The sequence below is a fragment of the Photinus pyralis genome, unplaced genomic scaffold (genome assembly GCF_008802855.1).
Source record: "Photinus pyralis isolate 1611_PpyrPB1 unplaced genomic scaffold, Ppyr1.3 Ppyr1.4_unclustered_Scaffold8300, whole genome shotgun sequence".
NCBI classification, from domain to species: domain Eukaryota; kingdom Metazoa; phylum Arthropoda; class Insecta; order Coleoptera; family Lampyridae; genus Photinus; species Photinus pyralis.
The window spans coordinates 557-14,249 of record NW_022172350.1 but is presented as its reverse complement, the minus strand read 5'-3'; positions in this window follow the sequence as shown (position 1 = coordinate 14,249).

The following is a 13,693-nucleotide window of genomic DNA, read 5'->3' as shown; positions in this document are numbered from 1 at the left end:
TATTGTAGGTATATTCGTGAGTCATTATGGGAATTCTATATCGTTTTGAACGTAATAGTATTTTTAAGCAATATAGCTGCCTTAGATCATAGATTTGGGTTTCCCTATATAATTCGTCACTAGAGAAACGGATATTCTTTTTGTAAATAATACGTAGTATCCATTTTTGGATTACGTGAATTCTATTCAAATAGCAGTCGTATGATCCTCCCCATCCGATGATTCCATATGATAATAATGATTGTACAAGAGCATAATAGATTGTGATTAGTTGTTGTTTATGTAAAGATGATCGTAGATAACGAAAGGTAGGTAGAAGATTTCTAACTTTATGTGCAAGGTGTCTGGTATGGTGGTCCCATCTCAGGTGCCGATCTACGGTGATTCCCAGATATTTAACCGATGTCGCTTCCATAATTGTTACGCCACATCCCACATTGAGAGGTCCCAAGTTAGGAAGTCCAGTTTCGTATGATGCAAATGGTAAGTATGTGGTTTTTTGTTGATTTAACGTTAATTTGTTATGTCGAAGCCATTGCAGTATTCCACCAAAATCAGATTCAATTTCTTGTTTTAGGTTTCTCCACGATGTGGAAGTGTACATAACTACGGTGTCATCTGCAAAGCTGAATATTTGCCCAGAAGTGTCCATTTTCAGCATACTATTTACATAAACAGTGAACAAGACAGGGCCTAGTACTGTGCCTTGCGGAACACCAGAAGATAACGTGCGAGGGTCGCTGTAGTGAGACTGTATTAATACTTGTTGTTCTCTATCCGAAAGATAGCTATTAAATAGATTGTAAGCTGTTCCCCTAATTCCGTATTTTTCCAGCTTGAAGAGAAGTTCCTTATGGCTTACTGAGTCAAACGCTTTAGAAATGTCTAAAAAAATTCCAATCATAGGAATTTTATTATCTAAAGCTTCGTATATTCTTGAAGTAACTTCATAAATAGCATCTTCAGTTGATCTGCCTGTTCTAAATCCGTATTGGTGGTCCGACAATATTTTATATTTATTAAGAAATGCACATAGTCTTTTGTTTATCACTTTTTCAAAAACCTTAGCTAGGTTAGATATTAAGGAGATGGGACGGTAGTTATTGACATCAGATCTGTCACCACTTTTATAGAGCGGTTTAACAATGGCTTTTTTAAACACTTTCGGAAAATGTCCGATATTTAAGCACATGTTTATTAGGTACGTCAAAGGGGTCACAATTTCTACCGCGATCTGTTTTAAAGTTTCATTTTTAATTTGGTCTGGTCCTGGAGATTTGTTATTGTTTAATTTATTTATAATTCCCAATATTTCTACCTCATCAGATGGGTACATGTACATTGTGTTAGGTATTATATCAATGTTATCTTTATAGTCGCCAATGTGAAGCATATTATTGTGCAGATTTGCACCCACTGTACTGAAATGATGATTTAAGTGGTTTGCGATTTTATTCTTACATGCAGTTTTTATTCCATTATTTAGTGTGATTTCTTCTATAGTAGATTTAGATCGTCGTTTGCCACAAATCTCATTAACGGATTGCCAAAGACCAGAATTGGAATTACTGCTATTGGAAATGTAATTACAGTAGTATACGTTTGTTTGGTTTTTTTTATTAAGTTAGCTAGCTTGTTGTTATATTGCCTGTATTTACTCATCAGATTAATGTCTTCGGGATTACTTTTAACTTGTCTATACAGCTCTTCCTTTCTTTTAATGGATTTAAACAATCCTTGTGTTATCCATGGTTTTTTGTATTTTACATCCTTTTGTTTATATTTTATGTTTGTATTTTTTTTTACATAGTATACAAGCTTGTTGACAAAGTACTCACACATATTGTCTACGTTTTTATTGTCGTAAAATTCTAACCAGCTCTCCTTAAGTAGATCCTGTCTTAAACGTAAATAGTTAATATATTTCTTTAACGTTACCGGCTGGGCTTGTTCGTTATTATTTTTGATTGCAAGAGTTAATACTATGGGACTATGGTCGGTAATGTAATGCCTAAAAATGAAAGATTGTGTCATTAATTTTTGGTTGCTTAATTTTTGATATACCCAATAATGATCTAAACAGGTCTCGTTTGGAATTCTTGTGTATTCGTTTATGTATGATGTAAATCCATGATAATTGAGAATATTTTTGTATTGCTCTGTGTACGTGTCGTCGTTTAGTATATTGATATTTATATCGCCTGTTATTATATTGATATGAGATTTAATTAGTTGGTTTAGATAGCTATGTAGATCTTGATTGAACTGCTTTGGACATCCACTAGGTGATCTATATATAGCCAGTACCTCTACGTTCGTTTTAGGCAAATTAATTTTTAAATTCAGACACTTGAGTAGACCTATCTCTATATTTCTTGAAGAGTAATTTAAGCTGGATTTGATAAACGCCAGTACTCCATCATTTTTATTAACTTGACCTGCAGTATATAAAGTGTCAGTGTCATAATTTGGGATATGGAAAATATTTGGATTATGTAATTGATGTGTTTCAGTTAGGATTATTATTTCAAATTCGACCGCTAAACAACCCAATAGCGTAAATAGTTGGTCAATGTTTTTTACAACACTTCGTATGTTCATATGAAATATTTTAAAATCATTAATTGAGACAAAGTTTTTAAAATCGTTCATATTAACTATATTTTTTGCGTTTATAAATTCATAATTATATTCTTTAATAAAGTTATCCATTATCATAAGTGAATATGTTATTATTAAACTATTATAAAATTAGCATTTAATGAAGTCTTTGCTTAGACGCTGAGTATGGTGCAAAACAATCTAAAAAGAGACTCTAAAGAACTATATAGGTTTACAATTTTTATTTTAAGTAATTAACAGTATCTTATCGTGTGATGAATGGTAGGGATTTATTTTTTGCTGCTGCTTCTTGTGCAAACTGTCGTTTGCTTTGAGGTGGACGTTGGTGGATTTCTTCCTTCTTGTTGGATATTGGTCTGCAAGTTGGTGGTAGATGGTACGGTTATGATGGCTTCCTCGTTGTCCTCAATTTTGCTCTCGTCCTCCCTCTCGACTGGCTCAAGTTTCTTTTCCAGCTCGGATGCCGTATAGGCCTTACCATTGACTATTAGCTTCAGACCTTTTATTTTTGCATCAAAGTGCTTTAATTGCGCGGATTTTTGATGTTTTCTAAGTATTTTCTTTCGTTCCCTATCTTCCTTGGTAAGATCATCGGATAACGATATTCCGGTTTCTTTTAACTGTGCCAGCTTCTGTTTATCGTAGAAGATGCTCCGTTTTTTCAATTGGGATGTGAACTCAACTAGTATCGGGGCCTTTTGAGATTTTCCCAGTTTATATATATCGTTTATATCACCATCCGTAACGTTGCACCCAAGATTCGTGTTTAATAGTTGAACAGTTTTTTGCAAAACGTTATCTTGCTCCTGCGACTGAACTCCAAATATTACTAAATTATTTTTTCTAACCTTTCTTTCCAAATTTTCACATTTAAGCTTGAGAAAATCAATTTCTTCGCGAGCTTCGTGTAGTTGTTTAGTTAACGAGTTTTTTATGTGATTAATTTCAGTTTTTATTTCTTCGGTTTGCTGCTTATTAGCTTTTAGGATAAGTTGATAAAGCTTACTGTCAGCATCATTGATATCTTCCATGTTATAAGACGTATTATTAGCATTGATTGATAATGTTTTAAGGTAATCGCAAATAGTTCGCAATAGAAAACTATCTTTAAATGTTTATTATAACGTAAACAGTCTTATCTTAGAAGCTCACCTCGATTGACATTACATTCCAATCGACACCAATCCTTTATCTAGAGATTCGCACCCACAGTTTTCACTACGGCTCAATTCAATTAATTTGCCTTTCTTGAAATAAAACTTTATGGAGCTCAAATAATCACGTCCGACCGCGACCGCGTCAACATAACAATATTTGGCCTACCATTGAGATTTTGCTTTTATATGTTTTGATCAAAATCCATGTAGTTGCCAAAAATTAGATCAAATTCATGTTTTGGTCATTGATCGAGATAATGCTCAAAGTTTATGTCTTGAGCATTGAGATTATGCTCTTAGTTCTTTCCCAACGATCTTGGTGCATGAATAACGATTTTGATATGTTTGATCAAAATCCACGTGATCGCCAAAAATGCATCAATTCATGTATGGCATTGAGATAATGCCCCTAGTCTTTTTTCCAGCGATCTTGGTGCATAAATAACGATTTTGACATATTTTGATCAAAATCCATGTGGCCCCAGAAAATAATTTAACATCTTTGAATCACACACATGCGGTTATCAAATGTGCACGTGATGTACTCTTTGTCTTTTTCAGCATCAAGATAATGCAACTTTTTACAACCCCAAATTCATGTGTAAAGAATAATTTTGGATACATTTTGCTCTAAAAACTATTGACCTAGACCACAGAGAATAGGTATATTGAATTAAGAGTCATATGGAATAAACTCATAAAGAGCGTTTAAAAAAGCGGCACCTCGGTGTTACCCCACAGAGTCATTGGATTTGACCCATTTCATTTCCTCTATGCCCATTTTCAATTGACGTGTTACATGTGGTATACAGCGTGGTGCCTAGCACAACGCAGCATAGGGATTTCAATGGTAATTTCTTTATAGTCAATTACTAGCTCCCCTAATTATTTTAGAGCAAAAGTCTAAATACGTTTTTTTTAGAGAAAAAAATACTGCATCTGTTCATACTTTTAGTTATAATTTTCCATTTTTCAAAACCGTAGAAATTGACAAAATAAAAAATTACATTTTTATAAATTAGTGGTGCTTTGGAATCTTTTAACAAACTACAAGCGCATCGCATCTAAAGTTATCGCTGTTTGACGTCGAACGATTTTCATATTTAGTTCTGTTTCAACTAACCGACTCAATAAAAGGCATAGGGTAATGTTTTTTTTAGAGAATGTATGCTGCATCTGCATCAGATAAGTACTATTTGTTTATCATTTTCCGGAATCAGAGTACTAAACTTATATTCGGATTTTCTGCTACTGCAGCCAAAACGTTGAATGTATTGTCGTTTTCCTGATGGTTTTGACGGACATTTTGAACGTTATTGCATTTGCCGTTCTTTAACTAATTTATAAACAAGTATAAATTTAATATGTCAAAGGCAAATAGGTAATGAAAAGTTATCGCTGTTTTTTTAGGTAATTCCAAGGCACATATGATTTATTGTAAAATGAACCTCTTTATTTTGTCGATTTCCACGGTTTTGAAAAACGGAAAATTATAAGTAATAGTACCTATGAATAGATGCAGTAAGTATTTATTCTCTAAAAAACGTATTTAGACTTTTGCTCTAAAATAATAAGGGGAGCTAGTAATTGTCTATAAAGAATAAGAAATTACCATTGAAATCCCTATGCTGCGTCGCGCTAGGCACCACCCGGTATATGTTAACTGTACAAACTTTGAACCAAAAGCGTTTATAATAATAATAATAATAATAATAATAATCACACTCCCTCACAACACGGTACACAACATACTGTAATATCTCCACCTCTAACCCAAACAAACACACAAATACAACTTACCGAACAAACAAGTACAACAAATGATACAACATATATACTACAATCAGAGATTCACCTCTGAAGCAAACCACATTATCACAACCCATTAGCCATTAGTATTCAACCCAAACGCAAAAGCCTAAACAGCACTTTAGACTCACAACATGACACACAACATACTGTAATATCTCCACCCTTAACTCAACCAACCACACAAACACAACTTCCTGAACATACAAACGCAATAAATACAAGTAACGCAACACGCACTACAAAGACGCCCTCACCCAATAAAGTTACACGGCCTAGCACAGCTAAAAAACACAATACTCTTTCTTCTCAGAAACACACCACGTTATCACAACCCGAACGCAGCAACCTTAACAGCACTAGAGGCTCACAAAATACCGTAATGTCTCCACCAATAATCCAAGCAACAACACAAATACAACCTCAAGCAGGGCCGGCTCGTGGGGTGAGGCGGCGAGGCGGCCGCCTCAGGCGGCATAACCTTAGGGGCGGCATTTTTGAAATTTAAAAATAAAAAAAAATGTTTTATTATAATAATGTAGTATAATAATAAATCTTTGTAATGCCCATTGACTGAAAGCGATTATAAAATATAGCCAGGCCACTAATTTGCGATATAATATGTAATAGGATAGCATGGTTTTTTTAATTAGTTTATCGTACTTGATACACAACGAATAAGCTAGCGCCGGCGGTGATACACTTGTATTGGAAGAGTACACACAAATTTTTTCCCGGCACAACTTTTGGCAGCCAAAAAACCTCAAAATATTCGGACTTTTTTCAGTTTTTCGCTTAAAACTCGAAAACGGTCCATATTTTATGAATAACACTTTTGAGTAAATTAAAGAAAACAAAATTCTGCGTCGATAAAAAAAACAGACAAAATCAGTCCCATAGAAAAATTTTTACAAGCGATCAAAAAACGCCCTTTTTTCTACGATTTTATTTAATTTTTTCGTTGTTTGGTGGTACTTGTATTAAAGAACCAATTAACAAACAAAAAACTGTTTGCCCTTTTCATTCGGGCGGCAAAGTTTGCGCTTGCCTCACCCATATTTTTTCGACGAGCCGGCCCTGACCTCAAGAACAAAGAAACACCATAAATACAAGTAACGCAACTTGCACTACAAAGACAGGTCCACCCAATAAAGTTACACGTCCTGGCACAGTTAAAAAACGCAATAGTCCTTCTTCTCAGAAACAACCCACTCGTATACAACCGAAGCGCAAAAACCTTAACAGCGCCACAGGCTCACAAAATACTGCAATATCTCCACCAAAAACCCAAGCAACCACACAAATACAACCTCAAGAACAAAGAAATACCATAAATACAAGTAACGCAACATGCACTACAAAGACAGGTCCACCCAATAAAGTTACACGTCCTAGCACAGTTAAAAAACACAAAACTCCTTCTTCACAGAAACACACCACATTATCACAACCCACTCGTATTCAACCGAAACGCGAAAACCTTAACAGAACTACATGCTCACAACATACTGTAATATCTCCACCAAAAACCCAAGCAACAACACAAATACAACCTCAAGAACAAAGAAACACCATAAATACAAGTAAGGCAACATGTACCACAAAGACAGGTCCACCGAATAAAGTTACACGTCCTAGCACAGTTAAAAAACACAAAAGTCCTTCTTCACCTAAACACACCACGTTATCACAACCCACTCGTATTCAACCCAAACGCAAAGCCAAAGAAACACTTACACAATAAACTCCATTTAATAAAATTACAGGAATTATTATAATGATTTTGTTTGTTTGTTTTGTTTTCCTCTTTCCTGATAGCGTTGGCTATTGTGCCCATCAATAGCTATGTTGGTAAGTATGAAATACATACTATCTCTAGATTTTCAATGTGAGGGTGTGAATTTTTATTTTATTTATTTATTTCTTTTATTTTTTTTAGGACCCTACATAACTTCACCAGACACAGACACTAATCGTTACTTGATTTTAATCCGTGCGATTAGTTAACCAGGCTAGACCTGAGTTCTCACAAGATACACCAACCATAATAATAATAATAATAACTTGCTACATATGGCATATAAGTCTGCTGTGCAAAGTTTCAACCGAACAGGTTCAAGCGTTTGGCAGAGACAGAGAGACGTGACCCCAAGAGGTCATTGGATTTGACCCATTTTCAATAGGCTTATTAGGTACTTGTGGCATATAGATCACTATACCTCTTGTTGGATTCGTTAAGTTACCAGCTATGATTTAATATTCTGATTCGTCTAAGAGCAATGGCCATATAAACGATATTTTAAATTGTTACATTTTGCAAAATACTGTTAATTAAAAATAAGAACTTTTTGAAAAATTCAATTTTTAGGGAATTTTTTAAGAATTAAAAAAAATGTGCTATTTGCGTTTGGCCCGCCCATCCGTCCGTTCGTCCGTCGGAACCTACTTCTTAACCGTTTTGAACTACTTCTAGGGGAATGATCCTAGAGTCCTGGATTTTTTGCAGTAGGTAGCCTATACCTTGAAGATGTGCCAGACGGCCATCAAATTTCATTGTCTAAAAGGGGGTCCCTCCCACGAATTATTTTCTGAGATGCTGTTTTTGAAAGTAAAACATGCGTAACTGGGGGGGGGGGGGGTACACACATGTTTTACCCTTCATGGTATTCTAATGAAAGGTCTCATCGAAATAAATTGGTTTGTGCAAACTATAACTTTCCCGTGCGACTCTTTTTCGAGATCAGTGAGCGACGGGGGCCTGAGGAGTGGGGGGGGGGGGGTTAAAAATTAATTTTACTTTCATTGTAATCTAATTAAAGGTCTCAAAGAAAGGAACTGTTTTCTACCAACTACTGCGTTTCTTTAAGTCCTCTTCTCAAAGTATGGGATGGAGGGAGGGGGGAAATGGAACTAGTTTTATCCTTCATGGTACTCTAATGAAAGGTCTCAACTCAACGAAAGGAATTAATTTCTAATAACCATAGCCCTCCTCCTCGACCTCTTATCGTGGTCGGGTATATTCCCTTATACCTCAAGAACGGATTGTCGGAAGAGAGTACTTTGTGCGGCGGAGCACCGATGTATTGAAACCAGCTTAAATTACGTCGTGTTTCCAAATCTAACCAATAATTACGTTCCAAACATTAAATCCAAGTTTTCTTTGAGGCCTATTCATTCAAGTTCAACAACAGCAGTGTTTTGTTTATTTATTGTTTTCCATGGCATGATATGATCTACTTTTAATAGGTATTAAATATGATTATTAATTTAACTTTCATAGTGAATTTTTGAAGATGGCCTTTGAATATGTTAAATTACATCTCAATAATACAAAATGTACTGCAGGGCGTTTATTTATTAAAGTACGTTTAGCAGCCTTACATTGCTATAAAGAGAACAATTAGTCCTTTTTAAAAATGGCAAAGTCAACTATAACTACCATTTAAAAAAATTAAAGTTTGCAGTATAACTCAAAAATTGCAAGATCTAAAAATAAATTAGCATATTCATCATGTTAAGTAATAAAATGTCTAAAACTTTTATTTCGGTCATTTTGTTGTATTTCTAATAATAACGATTCTACAACAGTTAAATGAAAAATCACTAAATGTGTTTTTCGCTCATATCTAGTGAACTGTTGATTTTTTTCAAAAAACAAAAGAATATCTTAAACAAGCTGTTAAAACGACAACTCTTTCCTCATTTAACCGAATATGTATGTCTTATGGTTTCCGAGATCCCAGTGCTTAATAGTTATTAAGGTATCAAGGGCGTTATGAACTAAATAACGCCCCAGGTCAACAGTGTAGAACCCGAGGGCCTCTGGCCCGAGGTATACGTTGACCGTGGGCATTGTGTAATGTGTTCATAACGCCCGTGGTGCCTTCAACGTTTTATGTCATACTTGATGATTTTCCAAGAATTAGCGGTGCCAGATGATTAAAAGAGAAGATAATGAGAATCATCAAAATTAAGTTATCCATGGTCGTAACCGAGGTCGTAACTATGGAGATAGTTTTGTCAAAGTCAAACATTCCTAAAACTGTCTGAAAAATGGCAGACGAAGCGTCTCATTTACCGGCACACGTTCTTGCGCGAGCCGCAAAAGCGAATGAAGCCATAGTGTCACAAAAATCGAAATCCTCTTATGAAAAAGAGTACGCTACTTTTGCAAAATGGATGGTGAGTAATGCTGTGGAAACAATAAACGAAACCGTTATGTTGGGTTACTTCCGAGAGTCGGTATGTTTAAGTAATTTTATTAGTCATTAAACGGAAAGGTGATTTACACTGAGAGTCATTTTCTCCCAATTCGCTTTGGACGAAATTTTCAATGCTACGTAAAGGGTTAGGTAATGGTAAAGAAGAAGATTAAGAGTTTCGAAAAATTTGTGCAGGTACAAGGGTAATTAAATCAAGTTCAGAAAAATCGTACAAAAAAATCAAAAATCCTTACTCGCGTACAGATAGTCTTTTCTTACAGAAGCACCTGATCCGCAGTATCTGATGTGCAAAGGAGAAAGAAAAATGTATGGGTATGGTGCGGTGTTCTCTGGACAGTCCCAGAATTGTTCTTTTTACTTCAAAGAATAACAGTAGGATAATGCGACATCAACACAGTTCGTTTTATTTAGTTGTTGAAAATAAAAAGTTCGTACAGATTCATTTTTCCATATTTATGGGATTTACAGAAATAACGCCCGTTGCTACGCATAATTGAGGTTGTCATGGTGGAGTGCATTATTTGTCATTTAATGTATCTTGATTTAGGATTATTATAACTGAATAATAATCAAGTATGACATAAAATGAATAAAAACTCACCCTGTATATGATATGTGCACAATTTATACTTGTTTGTTTCTTGGGCCGTTTGGGCATCGGTATCAACAGACGAATTTTTGGGGTTAATTAGTAGGCCAAACTCTACAGAAAAACATCATTAGATGCTTTCACGGAGTAACGAATTGGGCTATCAGAAAACTCTATGACAATTGTAGGGAATTATGAATTGAGTTAAAGGCTATGAAGGACAAACATTTGTGGGTCTTTTGGAAATAACCCATTTATATTGGATACCTCGAAAAGGACTGCGATGCTATTCTGACCCATTGCAATTAGCTTCCGCTACACAACTTGTGTAGTGTGTATAAGTGCAATTTAAATAAATACCACCAAAATTAGGTCGTATTTTCCTTAAATTGCACATTCCCACGTTACTTTAATATGATCTAAATATGGGAAATACCAGCTTCCGTACGATACAACGACACCGGACACATTCAACAAATGCGAAATGAGTCACTATGTGCCGGTATGCGCAGTGCATAAAAGCCAACCTGTGCGTGCTCTGTTTCGAGTTTCCCAGTTCCTTGCCAGACTTTCTTTTCGTCTCTCTTGCTCTAACGTTTTCGTTAACGCCAAATTTCTGATTACGCATGCGGTTGTAAACTGACGGCCTTCATTAATAAGAAGGTTCCGTCGATTTAATTTGATTGGGCTGGTGAAATAAATAGTAAAAACTGCAAAAATGGCTTTAAAAGCTCAAGTGGGCCACAGTGAGTACATTTTTTATAATCTCCATAAGCTAACCACACTTGTAACAGTGTTGTTATCTCGATTCATTCATGATTCGGTGATTTCACAGGGCAAATCGTTAGTAGGAAATCTTGCCCTCGTGAATATTTATTCATATATATTTACATATTTGAGAATATTTTAAACACGTGGTTTCTAATACGATTATGTTTAATTTAAAGCAATGAGCAGTTATCGATTTTAGGTGTATTTAGATTTACCTACACCATTTTTACGTTAAAGGGGAATTTTGACGTCACATATGTCAATATTAACCGGGAGGCGTGCAACCAAAGTGTTTACATTCAATCAAACCTAACTTTCTAATTTTAATTTGGACTCATTTATTGGTAGTAACTACATAAATATCATGACATGTATCGTATCAATGCATGTTATTTAGACAGGCATTTAATTCGCAAAATGTTGTTAATTACAATAAACGAAGGTGTGATATTTTTATCCTCCGTTAAATTTACTGGACTAGTAACTTTACTTCCTATGCTTATATATATGCGCTTCCATGACTAGTGCTGGTTAAGTAGATTTAACGGACTGCCAGGTATTTTATTAATACAAGTTTGACCATACAAATATAGAAGACTCAAGACTATCATTACTATCAATAGGTTGTTGAAAAGGTCGCCTCATACATTTCAAAATTTAACCCTACAGTGACTACATATTTAGACCTCCACCGTTCTCATGCTCTTGTTACCTTCTGACAACACTCTTATGAAGAATCAGTGCTAACAGTCTACTCCATAAGTGTTGAATGTATCCAAAGGGCCTCTTAGTAAATGAAAATAAACTTACTTTTTATGTTATTTTAAACTGTTATTACAGTTCATTTATTTATTTTTGGTATGTACATTATTATAAACTTTCAAAAATGTAAAAAGCGTTTACTTTACTTACTATATTTTTTGTAAATTTTTTTATAGTAATAATTATTATTTATATAGAGGTATAAAATTATAATTATTATTCACAAAAAGAAAGATTTATTCCAAAACATTTATACATTACCATTTTCAAATATCTCCGAACAAAGAAATCAAGGGGAGTCAAGTTGGGAAACCATGGTAGCCATTCTATGGCATCTCCTCTGCCAATCCATTTACCAAGATAACGTCTAATGAGCCAGCCAAATTCTAATGTTACGGAACTCCATCTTGTTGAAAGTGTACATTTTCTTCGTCTTACCAGCATGTCCCCTTTGTCATGTACTTGACTCTTCAAAGAATTTTTGCAAAATTAGGATATTTATTAATTCTTTGGGACATTAACTCGCAGAAGGCAACTCTCCTATTCTAATTATTGTCTTCTGCCAAATTGCTGTAAAACGTGTACCTTGTATGGAAATAATTTGTTTTTTTTTAGAATTTTGTGAACTGACCCGGAAGATACATTAGTCAATTTGGCGACCGTTGGAATTAATGACGTAGGATTGCAGAAAATTGTAACTTTTTAGCGCATCTTCCAACTCATGTGGGAAGACGCTATTATGACCACTTTCTCCCACTGTCTGCCCGTCGGAGACCTTAACCTCAACCTTAACTACTACAGTTTTCAAGAGATTTAATTCGTTCTTTTTGCATTCGGTAGCTTATAGCTTTGGCAACCCAACCAAAAAAAATCTTGACGATTAATGTGCGCATGTGCAGACTGCGAGATGTCAACTTTAGTAAAAGCAAACATATTGCATATTTTAAATATCAAGTGTGTGCGAATGCGCAGACTGCGAAATGCTACGTTTTTTAATTTATAAGAATATTTAGGTATACCTTAACATATTTTTCTTTGTACACATAAATAGTCTGAATTCATGGAAAATGTGAAAATCTTTTTTTCTTTTTTTTATTACAGTTGCACTGAACAAGGTGTCAGTACTGTACCAAGGGTATAAAGTGTATCACCAGGGAACACACCTCCCAACAGCACACAAAATTTTTAAAATTTGTGTTCCTTTTTTTCGCTTTTCTTAGTTTTACACTTTGATCCTTGACTAGCCAAAGCTCACACAACGTTTGCTCAATTTTAGCGGTCATTTTGGACTAGGAAGAACCGGCCTTGAGCCTTGATCTACACCACAGTTTGATTTAGGAAGCGATTAAATGCATTGATAGATAAACAGAAAATTGCGTTTGTTGGTAATCATGGACACTACTCAGGCCACTATTTATGTACACATGTAAAAAAATTGTAATCCAACTTTCATGTTTGTGGCCGAATTTTTCTGAAATTTTAACAGAAGCTGTTACTATTATTTATAAAAGCAAATTGTGCGTCCATCTAAAAAACATGAGCCGCGCATGCGCTTACTACCCAACTTGATTAATTTATTTTAGGTCGAAAACTAAAAACGAGTTTGGCGTATGTAACTAATTTTTTTGTTTCATTTTTTCTGTGCAGTACACTGATCACTTTGTCGCCCTTATTAAGTCATATTTAACAAATAGAACTTTGTATGTTACTTACAATGGCTACCAGTCCAACAAGTATATAGCTACCTCTGGAGTTCCCCA